This window comes from Lissotriton vulgaris, chromosome 12, assembly GCF_964263255.1.
Source record: "Lissotriton vulgaris chromosome 12, aLisVul1.2, whole genome shotgun sequence".
NCBI lineage: Eukaryota > Metazoa > Chordata > Amphibia > Caudata > Salamandridae > Lissotriton > Lissotriton vulgaris.
The window spans coordinates 174,484,224-174,509,403 of record NC_141700.1 but is presented as its reverse complement, the minus strand read 5'-3'; positions in this window follow the sequence as shown (position 1 = coordinate 174,509,403).

Genomic DNA, 25,180 nt, shown 5'->3' with positions numbered 1-25,180 from the left:
GAGTGAAGGACGACTTGTTTGATAAATTTGATGGCTCAGGTGTCTTGGTGTTTTCTTTGTTATGGAAAAAAGCTTTTAGCCTAATTTTTCTAAATAGATCTTGGGCTTCTATTTTTAAATTGACTATATCTGTGTTTGTGCTGGGGACAAATTTAATCCCAAGTTCAAGGACAGATTGTTCATGAATCGTGAGTTTTTTGGGGGAAAGATTAATAATAGATGAATCATTTATGATTTGTAATAGTTCTTGTTGCGGGTTCTGTAGGAAGGTGGATATCTGACTATGGTTACCCCCAAACTTTTTGCCTGGTGTTTAGCTGGTTTTTGACTTAGTTGGCCTGGGATCCTGCTATTCAGGGCCCCAGGCTGATTGCTCTCTCCTTAAAATGGACTCCATGCACTTTAGGTGCATTACGAATTGGAACTGGTTCACCTTATTAGCCCCTGTAGTAGTGTACCCTAGGTACCCAGGGCATAGGTGTTTCCAAGGCCTACCAGGGGCTGCAGCATGTATTGTGCCACCCCTGGCCTGGCCTCCATATTTGACACAACTGGCTGATCACTCAGCTGGGGTAAGTTGGTGTAATCACCTCTTACTTAGGTACAGTATGCCTGTGCCTAACCCTAAACTGGACACATATGTTCCTATCAGCCACTCCTATGGAAGGCCTCATCAATCCTGGAGGCAGAGTGCTTGGAAATATGTGAGATGGTGCTCTAGCATGAGCTGAGCCCGTCTGCAGCTGTCGGGAACCACTCCCTAAGCCGTTCCGGGATATTGCCATACCATATACTCTTAAGTGCATTATAATCCTCGCGGTTAAATGCTATCTTTGGTTTGGCTTTATCAAAACATGTCGAGTAAGGTGTCATACGAATTGGAATACTATCCCCTCGACAGTTCTGTCGACGGGGATAGCATTCCACCCTTCTAGAGGGACACGACATGTGTGTAGCCTTAACCCCGGTTAAAGTTAACCAGAGCCTCAGCATCACAAAATGGATGCTGCCGCCACAGACACAAGTCTGGCCTCCTGCTGCTGACCGAAACTCGGCAGATGGTGGCCTGGACAAAGGGTTTCCTGCCTTGGGAGGTGCGAGCACCACCCCAGACAGGGTTTTGTGTATTGGGTAGGACAGGGCTGAATAGAATCAGACATGCCCGGGGCACACAAGGTGTCCCCGTGCATAGGCCAGTCCAAACCGGTCCTGGGACTTTCCAGACCCAGGCCTGGCGAGGAGCTGGACAAAGGAAAGGGGGTGTAACCGCCCCCCTTCCTGGTTCCTCCCAGAGGAGGGACCTAGTAGGTGATCCACCCCTCAGATTGGGAATAAGAGTGGGAGCAGTGCCATTGCACAGCAGATCATCCTGAATCAACTTGAAACTAAGAAGACGACTGGACTTCGACCTTCTGCTGCTCAGAAGACTGAAGAGAATCTCCCTTGTGGCCTAGGAGTGGCCACCCTGTGAACACAGGCACCAACCAGCAACTCGATGTCTGCTTTGCCGCCGCCTCCCGCCGGAGCCCGAGCCCAGAGCCTGACAAGAACCAGACTCCCAGACCTCTCAGAGCCTGATCCACAGTCCCTGCAAAGAAGGGACCCGTGGAGGCACCGAGTGACGTGGGACCGGACCTCTTGGAAGACACTCGAAAAGCTGACTGCGCAGTTTCTGAGGTATCCTCGATGTTGTGCTTTGGGAACTGAGAACCCCCACCATCGAGCAGCCCTTGCACCGAAGATCAGCCCCCCAGCATCTCCACGATCTGCGTGGGGCCCTTTTGCATTGTGCCACTTGACGCGCCATCCCGGCCACTAGCCACGTAGTCAGCGGCCATCTTGGCGACGAAACCGACAAACTACACAGCGGGTCTGGTTGCTCCAGACTCACCCAAGCTCCTGTGAAAAGGAGCACTCGCTCTGACCTTGCTGGTCTGAGTGTTAAGCATCTTTCGATTCCTGCGTGGCTTGCATTAGCCAAGGCTTGTTTGCTCCGATCAGGTCGCCGACACCGCCAACAGCGAGAAGCCTGCGTGGGACAGCTTGTGACCGACTCCTGGACGTCCTCGACCCCCGGTGTCTACGTGGCTGCAGAGAGAAGCTACCTAACAACGCCTGTTTGCACCCGACATCGCCTGGTTCCCATCTGGTTCCACGGTAGTCACTGGCTAGTGACTTTGAACATTGTCCCCTCTGCTTTCAGGTCTTCACATCTTCAGATCCACCCTTGGATCCACCGGAACTCTTCACATCGAGCCGCCTGCAGCATCTTCAGCTCCAAGCACCATCGACCAGCGTGACGAAACCCGACACTACTTCGACCCTGTGCACCCGCTTCCTGTGGGTGAGGTAACTCAGCTCTGCCAGTGTTCCTACACTGGTACACATCTCAAGGGCCTGTGTCTTAAGTTTCAGCATTCTAGGTCACTCGGAAGGTTCCTAACTATCTAACTTTGTACTTTTTACGCACCATAGACTTTACATTGGAAAGTGCGTGCACTTTGAACACTGCACCCGAGCCCCGCGGGCCTTTCCCGACTTAGTCACTGCTAGTCTCGAATAGCTCCAGCGATTCCCAAGGCCCTAGGCCTGTTCCCTTTCCTATTGGTATCCCTTATACCACTTTCTTAGTATATGGTTTAGGTGGCCCCTAGGGCTCATCCATATTGTGCAACTTTTGTGTATTTTAAACTGTCTTGTGATTTAACGCTTGTGCTTCTGTGCTCATAAAGAGTCCAGGGGATTTTATAGTTAATAAATCAATATATATTTTCAATATATATCTGTGTGGTGTCCCTTTCATTTGGTATTCAAGGGGGTTGTGTATGGTATTACAGCTGGCTTCACATGCCTTTCAGAGTTTAGCCTAAGACTGCTTTGTCCACGTTACCACTAGGATAACTGGTCTACAAGGTTGAATTACAACCAATCATCATAAGGGTTGCTTGGCATGGTACAAAGTGATCACTAGAATTAGTGAGCATTATATACCAGGCCAACTTCTCACAGGTTCTCATATCCCATGCTTGCGGTTGGGGTTTGAACCTTACGCGGCCCCTGCCCTCGCCTTTCTCTAAAAAAGTATTTGAACGTTTTGATGTCCCTTCCCTGGGATCTGATTCTCCAGATGACTCGGAGGATGAACTCTCTGAGAAGGTGAGGAAACGATTTTTCGATCTTCCTTGATATTGGGAAAGAGCGCGGCGGGATTCCTGCTGGGTATAAAAATCTTCCCTCAAATAAGAGTAAACAGTCTCAATATTGAATGCCTTAATATATTTCTCAAATGTATTGATTCTGTAATTTATTGTATTGTCCTTGAAAGTTTGAAGATCTTTGTCTATTTTCTCAAATAACTCTTTTGCTTCAAGGGTACTATGGTTGTCATTAATGGCCTTTGTTAAGGCGTCAATTTCCTCCTGTTCTTTTGCACAGATTCTTTGCGCGGGTTCTACTGTGTGGACCATTAAGTCCCGGCTACATTTGGTGGCTATATAGCTGAAACCTTTTTTGTAAGCTGGGTCCTCTGTAAAGACCACTGGAACGTTTTTCAAATACTAGTTATTTGGAAGGGCAATGAGGCCTCCATTGTTGAATTTTTGGAGTGGCTGAATAGTCGGAGCCCACTACTTCATTTCACTTCCACTGTTACAAAAACTAAACTTCCGTTCCTAGACCTTTTGATTGTACCTAAAGGAGGGATGCTCCACACAAAGGTTTATCATAAACCCACGGATAAGAATTCCCTTTTAGCTTTTGATAGTTTTCATCCGAAATCCCTCCGTGAGAATTTGCAGGTGGGACAATTCTTCCGGATTTGGCGGAATTGTTCTGAACGGATTGATTTCACGGAGGAAGCCTTGGTCTTAACTGAGAAACTTACCAAGAGAGGATACCCTAAGAAAGTTATTAAGAGAGCTTGGAAAAGGGCTACCAACCTCAATCGGGAGGTACTGTTGACGAAGACAGCCAGACCAGAATCGAACAAACCGGTGTTTGTCTCCACTTTCAACACAACCTCACAACAAATTAAATGACTGATTTTGAAGAATTGGAGAATATTGAACTCCAGTGGTTTAAACATGGAGAAACCGTTGTTTTCGTTCAGACAAAGTCAAAATTTGAAGGACCTTTTGGTCCATACGAGACCCAGGATTGCTAGGAGGGGTGTTGACACTGTATCCAGTTCCCTACCACCAGTGAGAGGTCATACACAATGTGGTTCATGTAGTGTATGTCACCTCACCAATAGCACAAAATGTATTGACATTGGTTCTTAATTTTCCCTGGAACAAAGATCCCACACAAATTGCAATACTGAGGGGGTCATTTATCTGATCACATGTCCCTGTAAGAAACAATATGTGGGGATGACGAGTAGAAAAGTTAAGACTCGAATTATGGAACATCGCAGCACTGTTAGATGTGGCAGATCGAACACAAAGCTGACCGCACATTTCCTAGAAATGGGAAATACCACAGAGGACCTCAGGTGGACCGTTATTGAAAAACTGCAGGTTGGCCCTACCCATGTCACCTTCTGTGGGGATAGAAATAGAGCGCTATTTTTACGGGAACAAAAATGGGTGTATCGCCTAACGAGTCACCTGTTGGGGCTGAATGATGGAATCCCGTGGCATTCAATTAACAGATAAGTCCCTCACAAAGGGACCTAGGTTGTAGTCTTAAATCAAATTTATTATGTTGCCAGGAGATTATGTATTGAGTGGTACAAGGCTTTTCGCCTACATATCTCAATTGGGGTGATTTACAATGATGGGCTGCACCATTCTTGATCCCGGTTTGTTGCACCATTTTCTGTTCTTTGTTTTGGACTGAAGGTGGATATGTGTGACTATAGGCCCTGACTTGGTCATATACACTGTGTGATTTGAAGTACTTTACCTTTCCTTGTGTGTGGCATAGGAACTTTATGATGGTCCTTTCTTTTTGCCTATGCATGTGACCTATCGGGATATGGATGAATATTGGACCAATTGGTAGAGGCAGACTGGTTTGACATCCCTACACTTATCTATTCACCTTATGGACTGTGGTGCCCTTGGGGAAGGAATACAGGTTTCTCGTTACAGGACTGGAAGGGCAGGGCCAGGGTGGCTTCACAGGACGTGTCTTATCTTGTAGGTGTAGCGTCCTATTTCGCCTGGCCCGATATATATGTGTGCATAGAGAATTGCTTGTGACATTTTTACACCGGATAATAATAACCAGGTGGAATTGTGTGGAATAAGATTGTACATATCCAGCGCTGGATATAGGGTACAGTACGTTCGGGAGCCCTGACGATTGTGGTGCATGCCTCGCGGTGACGTCACCGGCAGATAGGGGCACGCGGATAGCACACTTTTGTCTGACAGCCGAGGGACCAGGAAATGAGGCACTTTTTGTGGAGCCCTGGGTTGTATCATAGGACGTGGCTCTTCATGTAAGGTTAGCGTTCCAGCTCTCCGGCTCACGGGAGGAGCATCACGAGCCCTCGTGATCATGGGGCGTGCCTCGCGGTGATGTCATGCGGCAGATGGGGTCACGCGGAGAGCACGCCATGGTCCGATTGACCGAAAGTCCAGGAAATGAGGAATTTTACATTAAGGTTTGCCCGGCCGATTTCGAACTGCACAACAGGATCGCGGCCGTCCAACTAGGCGTGTACCGTCCTAGGGACAGTAAGTGGGACATCGAAACTTTATTTGGTCGTTTTGATTTTTCTTCTTCACTTTTACCTTTTGATTGAAGTCACCGACTGTGGTTGCACCTTGCCTATGTGGGGATCAAGGGTGGAGTTGTGGGTAATGCTGTGATACGTTTTAGGGTATAAGAACAACACGAGGACCGTGTCTACCCTTTCTACTTTCCCCCTTAAACTCCTAGGTTGTGTCCTTGGAAGGTCACCCAGCCCGCTGCCAGTACAAGCCCTTGGGTCAATAAACTCGGTGAGTGTGGTACCTGGGTGCAATCGGTTTGGTGCATTATAGGGTGTTTTACAGTGATACTTTGTTAGTTGCTATTTATTATGTGAATGGGTCATTCTGTTGAAGCCACTGTGAGGGGTCTTTTTTGGTCTGTTGGGAGCGAGAACTGATACCTGGACACTGGATGAACTAATTTATGTAATACCCAGTGTTTTTGCGTGCTTATTGTGGCAGCAGCAGGGGATAGGAAAATATACATCTTCAAATATAGGGGAACATATGAGTGAATGGAATGGGAACTCATTGTCTCATGATTAGGGACCTTCACAATGATTTCTATTGTGTATTGTTTATTTTTTACAGTAGATGTGTCCCGTGGCTATAAGGGGAAAACCTCCACTAAGCAGGACTTCTGCTTCTATTCACCCTGAACACTGACCAAATTAAGGTAATAGGGTGGACTGGGACGTATAAGGAGTCCTGAAGAAGACCGTTGTGACCCTCGAATCTGGGCACAGGGTATTCCGGTCGAAACATGTTGACTTTAGCAGTCTTTTTGGGGAGGCTGATGTGAGTCTTTAACCCTCACAAATATACCAAGGTTAAAGGTACATTACAATATTACACAAAATAACACCACCCCATTTTATTTTTAATCCTGTCCGTGGGACTCCAGAATAAAATAATGCTTAGAGTACCCACGAGGCAGTTTTAATATCACTTACACTGCACTTGTCCTTATCACGTTTTTCCTAGTCAGGGTGGTAAGACTTTGTATTCACCTTTTTGTGTATACTTGTATGTTTTCGTCTGTATTCTTTGATGTTATCCCCTTCCTTATGCTCCACCCTGTGTGTGGCTACACCAGGGTGTATTGTAAGCAGACCCAATGATGAAGCATGTCACACACAATTTTGTGTGTGAGTGAGGGCACTTTTTACTAATACTGTTTGTGTCCCTGCAATCTTTATCTGGTCATTTGTCCCTCACTACCCCCATTAGTGTGTGTAGAATAGTAAAGATCACCCCTTTAGAATCCAACACTTTACTTAAATTGGTATAGCTTGCAATGGTATCACCCCTTTAGTGTCCAACACAGTGATGCTAGGCCTTCTGTGTCAGGCATGATCAGAAATGGAATCCAGAGACAGTATCACAATGGGAATACTTCGAAAAGTTCACGCTTGAACAAGCTACAGACAATAAATAGGGCTTACAGACTCAGCTGTGGAGAATAGTCCCTACCACCACGGACATCTCCGGTCAGGAGGTGTGTAGGGTTCTCTGGGTATGTACGAGAAAACTGCTCAGGCGATCCCTTTAATAAGAACACAATCTATCAACATTGGTGGCACCATTTCATACAGTTTCCACTTTTCAGTAGGAACTGTTAGTTTGTTGGACAACATAAACTTTGGGATGGTGGCAGAACTGATTCCATGCACCCCTCAGGATATATTGGCCTATAGACCTGCTAACTCACATTGCCACCATAAGTACCCCTAAACCTGGCAGAGTAACACACGGTTCAGGCAACCTCAGAACATGACAACCCTGAGTCCCCAAGGAATCGTGGTAACAGATCTACAACATTTTTGATCAGACGCTCGTGCTCAAAGGGGAGTTTTCAATATTTATTGAACTATTGTGATTCCTGCATTAAATATATGAGCTGCAATGATTAATAGACAGAAGCAGATAGAAGTGATTAGCAATATAAGGACAGTTAAAAGAATGAATAAGTCCAACATTGTGCTAAAACAGTGTATATATGCTGGCATATAAGGAATAAGTATAGTGTACTCCTACTATGCGCTCCCTAACTAGGTTCCCTAGGTGGGGTACTCTGCCAAGAATACCCTACTGGAGGATCAAAATCCCCATTTCATGAAGGCAAGGTATGTAGGTCTCCGTCTTGGTCACAAGTTAGACATCCCTCTTTGTTGACGTTAAACAGGAATCAGCTAGGCTGAGACTCCAACACAGCGATGACCTCACAATGGCAGCAGAATGCTCCTATAATTTGAGCATGGAAATGCATGTGTATTTCTAATAACAATATCCATGCTTCCGTATCGAGGCATCAGCCAAGCTGACATTGTTTATTGTCTCTGTGATAGACCTGTTGCCTCATGGGCGAATAATAAAGAACAACATTTGCACAATGGGTGTTCAGGCCTTGTAATGAATGTGCAAGGAATCGTGATAGTGTGCTTCTGAAGTGGAATTGTAAGAAATGAGGTTTCAGAGGAACTAATCCTACACTGTCACACAAGCAAATGTATGCCAAAAGTCATTGTGTCAAAAAAGAAGGCAACTTAGGAAACGTGTACATGTAAAATGGCTGTGTCTCTGTTTGGGCCTACCTATCCATGTGACAGTCCCTCATTATGTTTCATTGTTAAATGTTCAGGTATTTCTATGTCTTGGTATCTTCTAGGGAAAAGAGGAATATCCTGGTGGCTTTTTTGGTACATGCAACTAAACATTTTAAAGTGGGTATAGGTAGTAGTTGGCCTGTGATATGTTTGGGGACTATCGAAAGTATATCTTTTAGGATTTTGGTTGTAGGTTCCTGGGAGCTATTATCTACCTCTCTTTTATCCTGCAATACCTCCCTTACCTCTATTTCTGTTGCATTTGGGGGCTATGTTCTTTGTAGTGTCCCTCCCATAGCATGCTTTAGAATAATATTTGGTACATGTCCAATTCATATTGTCTGTTTGTGCACTTTTTAAATTGTAGGTGTCACCCATATGACTTAGTAATTAATTTCTGGGATGTTATGAAATTGGTTCTTTCTGTCATTGTATCTGAAAGAAGTGTAATAGCATAAATAAATACAGTTTTTAAAAGTTTATACATTTGTTATTTTCATAACAAATGATGCAACTAGTTCTGTTTTGTATACTTACATGTATCTTGTTTGTAGATGTCTGACAATGTTTTGCAGCTTTTCCTTTGGGGTGTTCTAATGTGGAGCTGGAGATTTCTTTTCTATTAGAAGAAAAAATAAATCAATTTCATTTTGGATTTTATTTACTGGATGTTTTTAGAGGTTGATGTCTTTAGGTTTATTTTTACTTGCTATTGGGGTGATTTTATATTTTTTAATAATTAATGTATGCTTACTTTGTTATATTTTTTGCTGGTTTGTTATAGTGGTGTTTTTTCTGGCAGCAAATCGATCTTGGTGGTCTTACTGCCGGACCGCCATGCGGCAGTCCCAAAAACACAGCTGAGGAGGCTCTGTTTCCACCTGCTCTATTTAGATTCATGCAGGCTGGGCCGCTCACTGCATTGATAGAGTGTTACTCACCGTGATCGCGGCTAACACACCGCTGGTGCTGTGGAATCCTTAGCTGGCGATAAGTAACCTGTCACCATCAGGGCGGCGGGATTGCGCTGATCTCACAGTTGAACTAGCAGTGTCTTTGCGGCTCTCTCCCTAGGGATGGAAGCCATTGTGGGACTCAGTCTGAATGTACCATTCCTGTGGCTATTGGATGGGTGCAAATACACACACCTGATGTCTGTTAGCTAATTCCCTTCCCCACCCATGCAAACCCACCCCATATCAAACAATGATCCTTTGCCAATCCACAGCAGCGGTACCCTGCAGATGACCCAGGGACCTGAATTATTATTTTCTCCCTGTTACTCATTCCTTTTACAACTTTCTTCTCGTTTTTAGCCAGTCATTATATTTAATCAATATAAGTTAGAAATGCCAGGGCATAAAAACACACATTTTTTAGAGATGGAATTGTCAGTCATGGTAGATGAAATCATCAGATTATAGCCACAATTGTTTGCAGTCCAAGTCCAATATACCAACATTTCACAGAAAAGGCAAATGTGGATCAGAATAGTTGACAGAGTGAATGCTGTAGCTACCAACAACCCCACACAGGTGGAGTATTAGGAAGAGGTGGCCCAACCTGCAGGGGAGGGTGTGTACCCTTGTCTCCAAGCACCATATGGAGGCCAGGCAGACTGGTTATATTTCTCCCAGGCAGCCTTTAAATCAGCACCCCTGGAAGGAGAAGTTCCTCCAGATCCTGCACCGTGAAGACTTGACAGGATTCCCTGATGGAGTGGAGAGTGATAAGTTACACTTCTCAATGTGTCACTAAACCTAAACGCCCTTTCTATTTTAAATGTAGCTACTACCAATGTGTTTCCCACCTTTTTCAAACATAAAAACCTGGATATATTTGAGGCATATCCACACTTGTTAGTAGAAATGCATTTTGTTTTGTTTAAGGTTACAGGTCTCAATCTCCATCACATTCCACAAGATGCAATGGTGCTTGTAAGTGTGTCTACACTAGATAGCACCCTTCACATATGTGTTAACTTTTGTTAATGGTATTACACATTTTACTGTATATCATCATTAGAATTGGTAAACATACAATTTAGCAAGTTATGGCAATCTTTAATTGAAATGACAACTACCATGATACCTTCTCTCTGTTTTGTTAAAATAAGATTGTGATGTAATATTTGTCAGTTCTCTCTTTACCTTCAAACTAACAAGTATTCTTAAAGTCCTATGTGTTTGGGTTCAATTGATTAGGTCGTCCATTGCTTGTTATGAAATTAGGTAGATTTTATTTGTCTCACTTATCAAACTGTGTTGATCTACAAATGCTAAGGTATCTACTTTAGTATGCTGAATACAATTGGTGGCCCCCAAAGTTGTACTCTGCAATGTTCATCTGATGACCAATGACAAACCTCCTTCTAAGTTGTGTCTCTACCAGATAGGTAGCCGGCAAGGCCTAGGAATTTTGTTTCACACTCCTCACCTCAACTGTGTTGTGTCTAATGTTTGGTATATCTCATGTATACCTTCTAACTACCATTTCCCCTTTCAGGACATCTTCTCACCTGTTGATGCCAAACTGTCAGTGTAAATCAATACAATACCACTGAAAGGAATCCTCATTAAATGTTACCCTTTAAGGTTTCTTCAGATATCGGCTACAAACTTATTACATGTAAAAGCCTGATTTTTACATTTTATGTTTTCCATACACGATAGGTCTAACTGCAAGACCACCTTGGCCTACAGCTCCAGCCTAGGCACCCTCCACCCTAACGCAAGATCAAGTCTCCAGGGAGGACTCCACTGATAATCTGGACAAGCGAGAGGAAGCTGACTCACCTGGTCAGCCTGGGTGCACAGCTCCAGTGGGCCTCGCTCAGCCCACAACTACATCCCCCACCTAAGCTGAGACAACAACGCAGTCCGATTGTTGTCTACACAAACTGCGTCCCAAGCACCAGTACCACCATCTTGTACTGCCCAGTCCTGCCTGACATTCAGCCATCAACAACTACCATCCAGCCAGGACCCAGTAGGAGTGGTCACACATAATTTAGACCCATGGTAGGGGGTAGTCTACATGGGAGGGAACCTGTGGGCCAGGACAGTGAGGACACTGACACCACTATCACCCAGGCCACCATCGATTGCATAGTGGGATCTAGCCAACAGTCCCAAAACATGATAGGCCGGCTCATCACTGAGCTCCCGGAGATGAATCAGCTGCAAAGGGAGAACAATTTCCAGATATAGACAACCAACTCTAATTCAGTCTCCCTGACTGGGATGCAGGACATCTTCACCCATGTGTGCAAGGCTTTCCCTTCACCCTCTACCCCTTTCTGTGGCCCAACACCATCTTACCCCAGCCCATGTACAACTGCAGCGGCCAAAGAATGGGAGGCCCTGCCACAGGAGGAACTACCTTCCACCATCCCAGTCGAAGCAGCTGTGGATCACCCCCCGCCCACCCAAACTATCAGCAGAAGAGGTAGGCAAGACTTCCATCACCAGTAAGAAACCCCACATCTAATTTCCTCCACTGTGTGCTACCATTCACATTCTGGACTACTTACATGCACATTTACCTTTTCTGATGCCAGGTGTATAACTGTATATCGGACATTGAACTTACAACAAATCTAGCTTCACAATGATAGTTACATCTACCATGACTGACAATTCCATGTTTTGTTTGGTTATTTTTTTTTACCGTCTTTCAGTTGTTTTGGTTTTGTTTAATAAACCCCCAAACTGCCAACATTAAAAACTGCTGTTGTATTCCTTTTCTCAATTTGTTTTTAGTTTTCCTTCTATCACACATTTTGTAATGTCAACCATTGCAATGTTTGTCTATTCCAACATAATTTACCTGTAGGTAATGTGCCAATCATAAGTCAGAAATAACATAAACTAACCACAAATCAACTACTAGTATTTTATTGAACTGTAACAAATATTTGGTTGTCATATTGTTCCTAAAACATTACAACTCATACAGAACCCAAATACCCAGTGCTGTTTGCACATCGACAGTTCAAATGGAGCTGGTACCATGTAAGAAATGGATAGATTCTAAAACAGTCAGATTCAATTGGCAAACTATTATTGATTTAAATCAACAGCTTGAGCCAAATTTAACATCTCATAATGAGACATTTGCTCATTCTCCCCTGAGGCGGAAGCCGGGTGCTCTCCAATCTATCCCTTCTGCTTTATTGTATATTCTGCAGGTAAGACCGTTTTTAAAAGGTGTAAATATTTCATTGTTCGTTTTTATCTACCAGGCATTCTGGACCCTTGTGTGCGAGATTTGCGTCGCATTGAGGCTCCCTGCACCCGATCTCATTACCGGCGCAGCCAATTGAGGCGCTGACGCCGGGAATCAAAGGGGGTAGCCGCCATCTTAGTGGGAGGAAAGGGTAGCGGTCCAGCTGTAGGACGCCTCCCGCCCTCCCAGATCACTTAAGGGACATTCACTGCCTACCATCAGACATTTACTCATTCTCCCCTGAGGCGGAAGCCGGGGGCTCTCCAATCTATCCCTTCTGCTTTATTGTATATTCTGCTGGTAAGACCGTTTTTAAAAGGTGTAAATATTTTATTGTTTGTTTTTATCTACCAGGCATTCCGGACCCTTGTGTGCGAGATTTGCGTCGCATTGAGGCTCCATGCACCCGATCTAATTACCGGCGCAGCCGATTGAGGCGCTGACGCCGGGAATCAAAGGGGGTAGCCGCTATCTTAGTGGGAGGAAAGGGTAGCGGTCCAGCTGTAGGATGCCTCCCGCCCTCCCAGATTACTTAAGGGACATTCACTGCCTACCATTAGACATTTGCTCATTCTCCCCTGAGGCGGAACCCGGGGCTCTCCAATCTATCCCTTCTGCTTTATTGTATATTCTGCTGGTAAGACCGTTTTTAAAAGGTGGAAATATTTTATTGTTCGTTTTTATCTACCAGGCATTCCGGACCCTTGTGTGCGAGATTTGCGTCGCATTGAGGCTCCCTGCACCCCATCTCATTACCGGCGCAGCCGATTGAGGCGCTGACACCGGGAATCAAAGGGGGTAGCCGCCATCTTAGTGGGAGGAAAGGGTAGCGGTCCAGCTGTAGGACGCCTCCCGCCCTCCTCCACAAATGTATAAAATGACGATGACCTCTCGTCTGCGCAGCGGGCGGGCGCAGAGGGCGCGCCAAAGGCAAGCCCGTCTGCGCCCGTCCGCGCCCAACCGCGCCTGGCCCGGGCCCAGGGCCTTAACCCCTGGTCCTGATTGCACAGTGCATAGTATCCATTATTCTACTATTATGCTGCATAACCTTCGCCCACCTCATGGGAGTAACTGTACAAAGTATGATCCTGAACTTGCCCCTGGACTAACTACGCACATCTGTCCCCACTGTAAAGCTATTGTTCCTTTGGTATACAAAACAACCATTTCCAGTTACAAGAAAATCCCAAAGAGCACCTTGATGGCACTTACTAATGTGCGTTCACTTGGAAAACATAGACAGGACATAGCGGACTTGGTTAGGGATAGGAATATAGACATACTGTTCATGACTGAGACGTGGATGGACAGCTCGTCTGACCCAGACTTAGTCATCGCAGTCCCAAGTGGCTTCAAGGCTTACCGACAGGACAGACAGGGCAAAAGAGGGGGCGGGTTGGCTATTATCGCTCGCAACACTTATACTGGCAGGAATTTCCCAATTCCTTCACGCTCTCATAATCTATCCCCCTCTCATAATTTCAGAGGAATACTCCTATATAGGCCGCCAGGAGCACGCTCAGGATTCCTCTCTGACCTAAGTACCATCTTGGAATCCCTAGCTATTGAAGAGTCATTAACGGTATTGGGTGATCTCAATTTTCATTTAGAGAAACCAGATGACAGGGATACGTCCTCTCTTCTATCAGATATGGAAACCCTTGGGCTCCCTCAACTGGTTAACTCCCCCAAACATGACGGCGGTCACACTCTGGATGGCATCTTTTCCAATCTAGAGTATTTTCGTATAACAGACATCCTCCCGCTCCCATGGTCGGACCACCATGCAATCCTGGGAACCATTACCACTAATGAAGCCCCTTCTGCCAGGGTATCCACTTCCTGTTGCGAACCTTTTAAGGCCTGGAAAGATATAAATAGTTCAAGCCTCAAACTCAACAGCACCCAGCCTATACTTTCTACTGATCCTAATATAGCCACCAAGCAATTCCAGGACTGGCTAGATCTTGCCACGAACTCGTTGGTACCTCTCAAATATGTGACTAGAAACAGGTCGGCCCCTTCTGCACCTTGGTTTTCTGAAGACCTCAGGAATCAGAAACAACTCTGTAGGAACAGGAAGAGGCATTGGCGGAAGTCTTACAATGATGAAAGTAAAACCCTTTATAAGGAGATGCTCGCTAAATATAAAGCTATGATTACCGAGGCCAAGAGGAAGTACTTGAGTGAACAGATAGAGAAAGCCATGAATTCTAATAAACAACTGAATGACATTACCAAGCAGTCAGTAGGGAATTCCCCCGACTTAAACCCCCTTCCCTCTCAATCCCTCTGTGATGCATTGGCAAATTTTTTCTTAAAAAAAGGTTAATGACATCTACTCAGCTTTCTCCTCCAATACCAATAACCCCACATATACCACAAATTCCACACCTCCTGTCTCCTTATTTACACAGTTTAGAGACATTACAGAGGCCCAAACAGCGGACATTATTACTACTATCAAATCTGGTTCAGCCTTAGACCCATGCCCTTTTAAAATTCTTCCCCCGGTTATGGACTCCCTGATAACTGCCATCACTCAAATCTGTAACTCAATGTTCAGATCAGGGATCTATCCGGATACACTAAAAAAAAACTCCTAAAACCACTTCTAAAAAAAACACATCTAGATAAGGACGATTTGAAAAACTATCGACCGATAGCCAGTCTCCCATTTTTGGCAAAAGTTGCAGAAAAAGCAATGAATTCGCATTTATCTGAATTCATTGAGGAACATCACCTCTTGGATAGCACCCAATTTGGGTTCCGTAATTTCCATGGCACCGTAACTGCCTTGATCAAAGCTGCAGATGATATCAGAGTCATCCGAGATCAAGGAGGAACAGCAGTATTAGTGCTATTAGATCTATCTGCAGCTTTCGACAAGGTCGACCATTCGATCTTGGTCGATCGTGTCGAAAACATGGGCATTCAACAGACAGCCAAAGACTTATTGGCTTCCTTTTTGTCAGGAAGAACTCAGGCTGTCACCCTGGGAAGGTTCCAATCGACTAATCTGTCTCTGCCATGTGGGGTTCCACAAGGCTCATTCCTGAGTCCGTCACTTTTTAACATCTACGTGTCGGACCTAGCCAAAATCATCAGAGGACATGGGATGAGCCTAACCTCATATGCAGATGATACGCAGTTAGGCCTGGCCATTAAAAATAATGGCGAAAGGGTGGCCTAGAGTTTTAACCACATCTATGCTAGGCATTTTCCCCTGCTGTGCTGGGGAAGCTCCAAAATAATGATTTCATGACGAGCTCAGCTCGTCATCAGTGTACCAGCAGTACACTGCATGACGAGCTGAGCTCGTCATGAGTGTCGAAGGTGTTCAAGAAGGTATGCTGGCAATTGGAGACTGGATGGCCTCCAATTGTCTAAAACTCAATTCGGAGAAGACCGAGGTTGTCATATTTGGACAACTAACCCCAAGCTGGTCCCCAGCCTGGTGGCCGGCATCTTTCGGAACCCTGCCTAAACCTACCCCTAATGTAAGGAATTTGGGACTTGTCTTTGATGATAACCTCAATTTCGTCTCTCATGCCAACCTAATAGCTTCCACAGCCTTTCATAAACTGCGCCTAGTAAGGAAAAACATTCCCTTTCTTCCCAATAGTGCTGGCAAAACCCTGATAAGTTCATTAGTGTTGTCCACTCTGGACTATTGCAACTGCCTTTTTGCCAATGCTCAGATCAGGGTAATCAACAAAATGCAGACTATACAAAACGGCCAGCAAGACTTCTCACCCGAATTCCTAAACATAAGTCTGCGGCTGATACAATCAGAAGCTACCACTGGGTCCCAATCAGAAGCCGGATCAAGTTCAAAACTTTCTGCATTGTATACAAGGCACTGCATAAGCAGGGACCTCAGTTTCTTAAAGAACAGTTGATTCCCTACTGCCCTACCAGACTACTGCGATCCACCACTCTCAACGACCTAGTGGTGCCTCGCACCAAGACCGTCTCTTGGGGAGACCGCCGGTTCTTGGTCACGACTCCAAAACTGTGGAATACCTTACCTCAGTCAATTAGGACTAGTCACTCTATCTGGTTATTTCATAAACAGCTAAAAACCTGGCTTTTTAATCAGTAATACCGTAAAAAAAAAAGGGAAAAAAAATGAAAAAGCAAAAGCAACTGGAGATTTCTATTTGCAGAAGTCACAGCGCCTAGACGCCCAAGGGCATTTGTTCGCGCTTATTTAAATGTCATTAATAAATAAATAAATAAATCCCACATCTAACACACCAATAGACAAAAACATGGCAGTAGTCTATTTTGTGGCCACAAGATAATTCAAATACACTGTTCCAGTATCTGGTAGAATGTCGCAACCAAGTTGCATTAGTGCACGACAAGAAGTATGCCCTACAATGATAAGGCACATCAACAGCTATATACACTACTCAAAATGAGGATTTAGCCAATGTGAAGACAGATTAGCATGATTTGCATCCACCATCACATGTGGTTTGAGCTAATGATGACACACATCTTTCCTTAGTGCCAACAAATGACAAGTTGTCTGGGTACACAATCTGTATTTGTATTTGTATTTGTATCTGGGTTTTGTATCGCGCCAACTCACCGACAGGTCTCAAAGCGCTTCTGACCAAGTACAGCAACAAGAAACAAGATGAAAGTATAGGCCTAACTACGGGGATGTAAGCGCGTCCTTGAAAAGTAAGGTTTTCAGGGACTTCCTAAAGCGAAGAAGGTTGGATTCTCTACGAAGAACCTCCGGCAGCTTGTTCCAGATGGTAGGAGCTTGGACTGAAAAGGATCTGCCTCCTTTTGTTGCCAGTTTGAAACGTGGGCAGGATAGCAGGAATGAGTCGGAGGATCGCAGGGTGCGCTTAGGTTCATATATTTCAAGCCTATCTTTTATATAGGCTGGCGCCTGTCCATGGATTGCTTTATGGCAAATGCACATGCTCTTAAATTCGACTCTTTGTTTCATAGGGAGCCAATGTAGCCTGTAAAGCAAAGGGGAGGCGTGGGTCCGCCTAGGTACTCCGAATATCAAACGAGCTGCGTCATTCAAGATGACCTGAAGACGATTAATGGAGTTTTTTGGGAGGCCTAGGTATAGTGCGTTGCCGTAATCGATTCTGGACACTATAGTGGCTGACACAATGGTTCGTAGCATATTCCTTGAGAGTAGAGGGACGAGCTTACGTAGTTGCCTGATCAGGTTAGTACAGGAGCCAACCACAGCGGACACTTAGTTGGCCATCGAGAGTTCCTGATCGATTTTCATACCTAGGCTCTTTACACTAGGGCACGGTTTTGGGGTAGGTCCCAGTTCTTGTGGCCAGAACAAATCGTTCCAGGGGGAAGTAGAGGTTGAAACTACAAGGACTTCCGTTTTGTCTGGATTGATTTTCAATAGATTGGACGACATCCAATTTACTGTGAACCGTAGTATATTTTGGGCCATGGACTGAGCCGATGTTGTGTTGTCGATACTCAGCAGCAGCTGAGTATCATCGGCATAGTTAAAAACTTTACAGCCCATGTTTGCCAGGGATTCTATCAGTGGCTGAAGGTATAGATTAAATAAAAGTGGAGAGAGCGCGGACCCTTGCGGGACTCCACAAACTAAGGCGCCTACATCGGAGACCTGATCTGCTAACTGGATCCTCTGCGTCCTCCCTGATAGAAAGGCCGTTAGCCATTGGAGAGCTTGTTCTCTTATCCCGGACCTGGCAAATCTGTCCAGGAGCAGTGCATGGCTGACAGTATCAAACGCCGCTGAAAGATCTAATAATATCAGGGCGCTTGGCTTTTTACTGTCAGCCATGCATCTGAGCTCATCCAGTACTGACAGCATTACTAGTTCCGTGCTATGGTGGGAACGAAAACCAGCTTGCCGCTCCTGGAGAAGATGGTGAAGTTCCAGAAGGGGTGACAAGGATTTTAACACATGCTGTTCTAGTACTTTTGATAAAAATGGCAGCTGGGAGATTGGCCTGTAGTTCTTCAGGCTAGTTGGATCTGCCCCAGGTTTTTTTATCAGGGGTCTGACACGTGCCTCTTTAAAGGTGGTTGGTAATGATCCAGTAGCTAATGAACTGTTTAGGAGGTCTAAGATCTGGTCCTCTAAAATCGGGATTGCTAGTCGAAAAATATCGGGAGGGCAGGGATCGGCGGGGGAACCTGACTTGGTGGATGCTACTAGTTGTCTAAGGGTGGTAGAGTCGATTTCAGGGAATCTAGTGATGATAGGGGTTGAGGAGTTTAAAGGGGGCAGTGGCACGGTATGTATAGTTGGATTATCCTTCTTGATATCTGACAATATGGTCGCTACTTTTTCAAGGAAATATCCTTGAAAAGTGTCACAGTCGATCAATATATCTGCCTTTTCCTCCTTCTTGCTTAGCTCTTTCAGTATTTGGAAGGTTTCTTTCTGGATGTTTGTAGCATTGTTCATGCGTGTTTCATAAAAATCCTTCTTGGCTGATATGATAAGCTTTTTATACAGTTGAAATGATGTTCTATATGATTCCCTATCAGTGTCCTTTTTGGATTTCCTCCAGCATCTTTCAAGGTAGCGGAGCTTTCTTTTTTGGTCTCGTAGGCTTTGGGTAAACCAAGGGGCTCCTTTTTCTGCACCCTTTATTTTTTGTGTTTTTTCGGGGGCTATCTCATCAATTGATTGCCTAAGGGTAGTTATTATCGTGTCATAATTTAGGTCTAGGTCAGTACCATCTGATGGAATTATGGATTTCTGTTTACATTTGGACAGAACTTTGGTCAGGGTGTCAGAGTTGACTTTTTTCCATTGGCGCACTTTTTTAGTTTTTAATGGGAGTTTAGTCTGGGATTTATTTTGTGGTATGTCATACAGGATTAGGTGGTGATCCGACCAGATACAGGGTGTAATATTTGTGATGACCGCCTTTGGCATAGAAGACCAAATGAGATCGAGAATATGGCCTTTTATGTGGGTTGGAGCTTCCACAAGTTGTGCCAATCCAAGCGCGGTCATGGAAGACTGTAGTTTCTGAGCTGATAAATCTTTATCCCTTTTATACCAATGAGTGTTAAAGTCACCCGTCACCAAGATGTTTTTGTAACGTGTGCATAGATCCGATATTATAGGGAAAAAGAGATTGTTGAACATTGGAGTACTTTGGGGTGGGCAATAGACTGTTAAGATGATGAGACAGGAGTTGTTCATGGTGATTTTTATCCCCAGTAGGTCAACAGCATTTATGGTCTCAGTTAGGATTTTGGTCACCAAAAACTGATTTTTAAAGATTGTTGCTACACCACCACCATGGGCCCCCTCTGGTCGGTTATGCCAGACCATATCATACCCGCTGGGAAGGGCGGCTATGATGTCCGGAGAGGAGGTATCACTCAGCCAGGTTTCGGTGAGTGTCAGGATATTGATGGTCTCGTCCTGTAAAAGGGTGCAGATTTCCAGGTGGTGTTTCTGTAGTGACCTAGTGTTGAGGGTAGCTAGCTTTAAAGGGGGTGGAAGGCTAGGATTCTTAGGGCTGGGGATATGGAGGATATTATTTTCCTTGAGAGCGGCACATATGATAGGAGACAGACTGTACCTGTCAGAGTTCAGTGCTAGGAGATCAGTTGAGGTATAGCGGATGCGTGTGCCAGAGTTCCTGAGCCCTGAGCCAGATCGTGCGCGGACAGGCGCAGACGGGCAGGACTCTGGCACGACTCCGGCGCAGGTCCGGCGCGTCCGCTGTTCGCGTCCGCTGCGCGGAGCCATCACTGTCTGATTTTATAGCGCTGTCAATCACGTCACCAGCCCAGCCCGACCCAAGATGGCCGCCAAAACCGGCGCCCTGCCCTCAGCGTCAACACTCTGCCGAGAGCAGGACCGGAGCTAAAGGGAGGGGGTGAGAATAATTCTAAGGCGCTGCTAAGCGCAGGGGGTCTCAGGACACCTATTTAGCTCAGGTGTGAACAGCTAACAAAACAAGTGCAATACAAGTAAAATTGGTATTTAAAATACAAGGAAAGATAGGAGACCTCCCGGCTTCCGCCTCAGGAGGGGGAAAAAAATGCGTGCTGTGTCAGTATTACCTGCTCACTAACACAGGCGCCTTTTATAGCGCTGTCAATCGCGTCACCAGCCCAGCCCGACCCAGTATACCCAAAGTCAGTGCTTGCCTGTCCCAGGATCAACCCATGTTCCCAGCACCCTATAACAGCCAAGGTCACAACTCTGTAATGTCCAAATGAAGATGACAAGGGTGAGGAAACCTGAAACAGATCAAAACAAAAAGATTACTGATCAATCTTAACAGACTAGACACATTACAAAATCCACTTTTTGAGGCCACGAGTAAAAAAAAAACATTCAGAGATAAACAATGAAACTGTACACAGTAGTCAATGTGTAAAAACTTTGGTCGACAAACACCTTAAGCCTGGGTTCCCCTGAGTGAGCCCTGCTTAACAAATGAACACCACATACTTCACTCATCATCACACTGTCATGATTATGTGTGAAGCCTTTATACTTGTTAGGCTTCACTTATTTCTTGGCATCACCTGCCTTATAAAAACCTGCCCCTTTCCCGTGCACCAGCACTCCTTATGTGAAGTAATGTGAGGAAATGTGTTTTGTACTAATGTTACTGGTGATGTTTTCATTTAGGAGACATGAGCCTCTGATTGCCGTTTTTGTGATGTTTTCATGTAGGAGACTTAAGCCTCTGATTGCCGTTTTTGGGAAGCCTCTAATTCTCATTTAATGCGACAGTCTCATGCCATTATGCCTTTTTTCCTTTTAAAAAATAACCTGCAGGCTTCTTTCAGGATGTTTGCATCTGCATGCATTCCTCCGCGTGTGCCCAGCTTCAATCTGGCCGAGCACACGCATACGTAAGGTGCGGCTGGGTGCGGTCGGGTATTTAAACTGCACCCAGCCTTCTGGAAGGCGCTTTGCCTACTGCCAGCGCGAGAGAAAGGACGTTTGGACTCCCGGTGAAAGGAAATCGGCAGATTACCTGATTTACGACCTTGAGGCCATCCGTCTTCACCGAAGCTAAAGCCTGGCATCTTCTTTCACAGAGAAGGACCTGCAAAGACAAAAGATAAGTTTAATCATTTCCTAGTTTAAGGCGCCCTTCGCAAGAAAGGATACCAGAACAATTTTTGGAACTCTTCTTTCAAGAGACGATCTACAGAACTTCAGTGACTAACAATTTTAGAAGCTTAATTTGGATATTTAGGGAGATATGTATCAAAATAGCATTTTGCGATTCTCAAATAGCGATTTTTTGCTAATCGCTATTTGAGAATCGCAAAATGGTATGTATGTAGAAATCAGCTTCTTTTTAGCGATTTCTTAAGATTCCTTAATTGCGATTAGCAAATTGCTAATCGCAATTAAGGAATAATTTCCCATTCATTTCTATGGGCCAGGAGGCCCATAGGAATGAAGGGGAAATTTGCGATTAGCAATTTGCTAATCGCAAATTGAGAATATTCGCAAGGGTGCAGGGGTGTCCAAAGGACACCCTGCTGTACCCCTGAAAATGACATGTGTGCGCATATGGCGCACATACATGCCCTAAGGGCATGTATGAGCGTCACATGGCACCTTTTTTTTTAAAACAATTGCTTTTGGAAAGGAATTCGCAACTTACCACCAACTTGAAGTTGGTGGCAATTTGCGATTCCTTAGGGACAATTAGCAATATATTTTTGCATGATACATTGCATTTAAGGAATCGCACATTGTGCGATTCCTTACATGCAATCGCAAAATAAGGAATCGCAAATTGTGCGATTCCTTATTTTGCACCACATTTGCTTCATACATACCATATTGAGAATTCGCATTCGCAAAGGCCGAAATTCGGCGAATTTCGGCCTTTGCGAATGCGAATTTCAATGATACATATGCCCCTTAGTTATTTAGGGTTTGTTGAAAAAAGGAATCAAAGGTCAGAAAGTGATTTGGAAAGGCGATATTTCCAAATGTTATGTCTATGAGTTTCTTGTGTTTTGTGCTTGTTTCTTCTTGCCCTAAAAGCCTGATATTTTAGATCTGGAGAATATAAAGACAAAGAACACACTCTAAGTAAGTCAAAGGAGATAGGCCTTAGTTCTTAAGGTAAAAAGGGGGTTTCTACATAAAAGAAAGGAGAACAAATGTTTTAATATTTTTATTTGTTTATTACAGAAAGATAAGGTTTGAATTCACAACAAGACAAGACAAGACAACAGAATCCCTCCAGACAAGACTGACCAACAAGACAAGAAAGACATACTGGACGGACGATTGACCACAGCTGTTCGCAGGTAGGCAAGAGGTAGAACTTAGCAAGGAAATTAGAGGTCATTGATAAAGAGCTTGTAAGAAGGTTAGAACAAGCAGAGTAATCGGGTTGTTCATGTTGTTTCGCAGGTCGACAGCAAGAACAACTACGTCCAGTACCGGCCCTCCTCCCCTTTGTCTAGCTCATATCTTGTAGTGTTTTATACTTCCTCCAGGAAGGGGTTAGTCTCTAGGGAGGTTGGTCCCTTGCGTCCCTGTGAATTCACAACGCGTCCCACATCAAGACAAGGTAAGGGACGACGTTATTTGACCTTGACAGAAGGCAAAGCCCAAGCAGATTAATTTGCCTGGACGCAATGGACCAAGTTACTCTTCAAGATATAGCTGCTATGCTATCTGAGTTAAAACAGGAAAACGTAGAGTTACGTAGGGACATGGCTTCTCTCCAAAACACAGTTCATCAACAAAAGCCAATTTTAAAGCCAGCCACCTTTTCGGGGGGAGCTTCTTCTTCATCTGAAGCTCAAACACAAATCCAAGTAGTCACACCAGTTCCAACACCTTTAGCTCAACCTGAGAGGTTTTATGGAGATCCTAATAAATTCTCCATCCTCCTTAATCAGTGTCATTTACACTTTTTGGCCAAAGTCACAGCTTTTCCTGACGATTCCTCCAAGGTGGCATTTATGTTGTCATATTTAGGAGGAGATGCTGCTTTATGGTCAGTCCCTCTGGTAGAAAGAAACGATCCGGTTCTGTATAATTTTAGAGCTTTTGAAAGGTCACTAAGAAAGATTTTTGCAAAACATGTCTTTGTTCAATCCGCGGATAGTGAGCTCCTGAACCTAAAAGAGGGTTCGTCTGATTTACTACACTATATATCAGTATTTAACCGTTTGGTTCTTGAAGCTGATTGACCTAGTGCCAGGGGCTACATTGCCATGCAGTAGAATCTATGCCCTGACAGAGAAGGAAAATGAGCCCTTACGGGGATATCTGGATGAGTACCTTGCTAACGGTTTCATCAGACACTCCAAATCTCCTGTGTCATCTTCGCTTTTTTTTATTCCAAAACGTGGGGGGGAATTGAGAGCGTGCATAGATTATAGAGCCTTAAACAATGTCACAATAAAGAACAGATACCCTTTGCCTCTCATTCCAACTCTTTTAGATCAGGTAAAGAATGCAACCATTTATACAAAATTGGATTTGCGCGGAGCTTACCATCTTGTTAGAGTCCGGAAAGGTGATGAATGGAAAACAGCATTCCGTATCAAATTTGGCCTGTATGAATACCAAGTCATGCCTTTCGGACTCTGTAACGCTCCTGCAGCTTTTCAATTTTTTATAAATGAAGTTTTGCATGAGTTTATAGACATTTGTTGTGTGGTCTATATTGACGATATTTTAATTTACTCTCAATCTGAAGATGAACATGTACAACAAGTGCGCGCCATTCTTCAAAAACTGCTTTCCAATTCATTATATGTGAAGTTGGAGAAAAGTCTATTTCATGTGTCCAAAGTAGATTTTTTGGGGTACATCATTAGTCCCTCTGGCATTGAAATGGACCCTAAGAAAGTTGAAGCAGTAACTTCTTGGCCTCAACCCTCATCTGTGAAACAAATACAAAGTTTTCTAGGGTTCGAAAATTTCTATCGACGATTCATTCAAGATTTCTCACAAACTATAACTCCCATTACCAAATTGCTGCGGAAAGGAGCAAAATTCGACTGGACTGAATCAGCTGATAAGGCTTTTCACGACTTAAAAGAAAAGTTTACTACAGCTCCCATTTTGAGTCACCCCGATTCTAATATCCCATTCATTGTCGAGGCTGATGCTTCTCAGTTCGCTTTAGGCGGGATCCTGTCTCAACGAAACTTAGAAACTGGTCAAATGCATCCCATTGCCTATTATTCTAGGAAATTGTCCCCTGCTGAAATAAATTACGCAATAGCTGATAAGGAATTATTAGCTATCAAAGCAGTTTTCGAGGAGTGGCGCCACTACTTGTTAGGGGCTCGTCACCCTATCACTATCTATACTGACCATAGGAACCTGCAAGCCTTGCAAAAAGTGAAAGCTTTATCAGCTAGACAGTTAAGATGGTCTTTGTTCTTCAATGATTACAATTTTGTGATAACATATCGCCCTGGGAAAGAAAATCTAAAAGCTGACGCCTTGTCTCGTTTGGGAGAAACTAGTTTTAATCAAGAAACTGTAGTTCTTCCTGTTCTACCCACTACTTGTTTTCAAGCTTGCTTATCAATCAAGAGTGTATCAGATGAAATACAGAAACAGTTAAAAACTAAGAGTCTAGAAGAATGGAGAAATGAGTATCCATATCTTCAAGAAAAAGATGAGTTTCT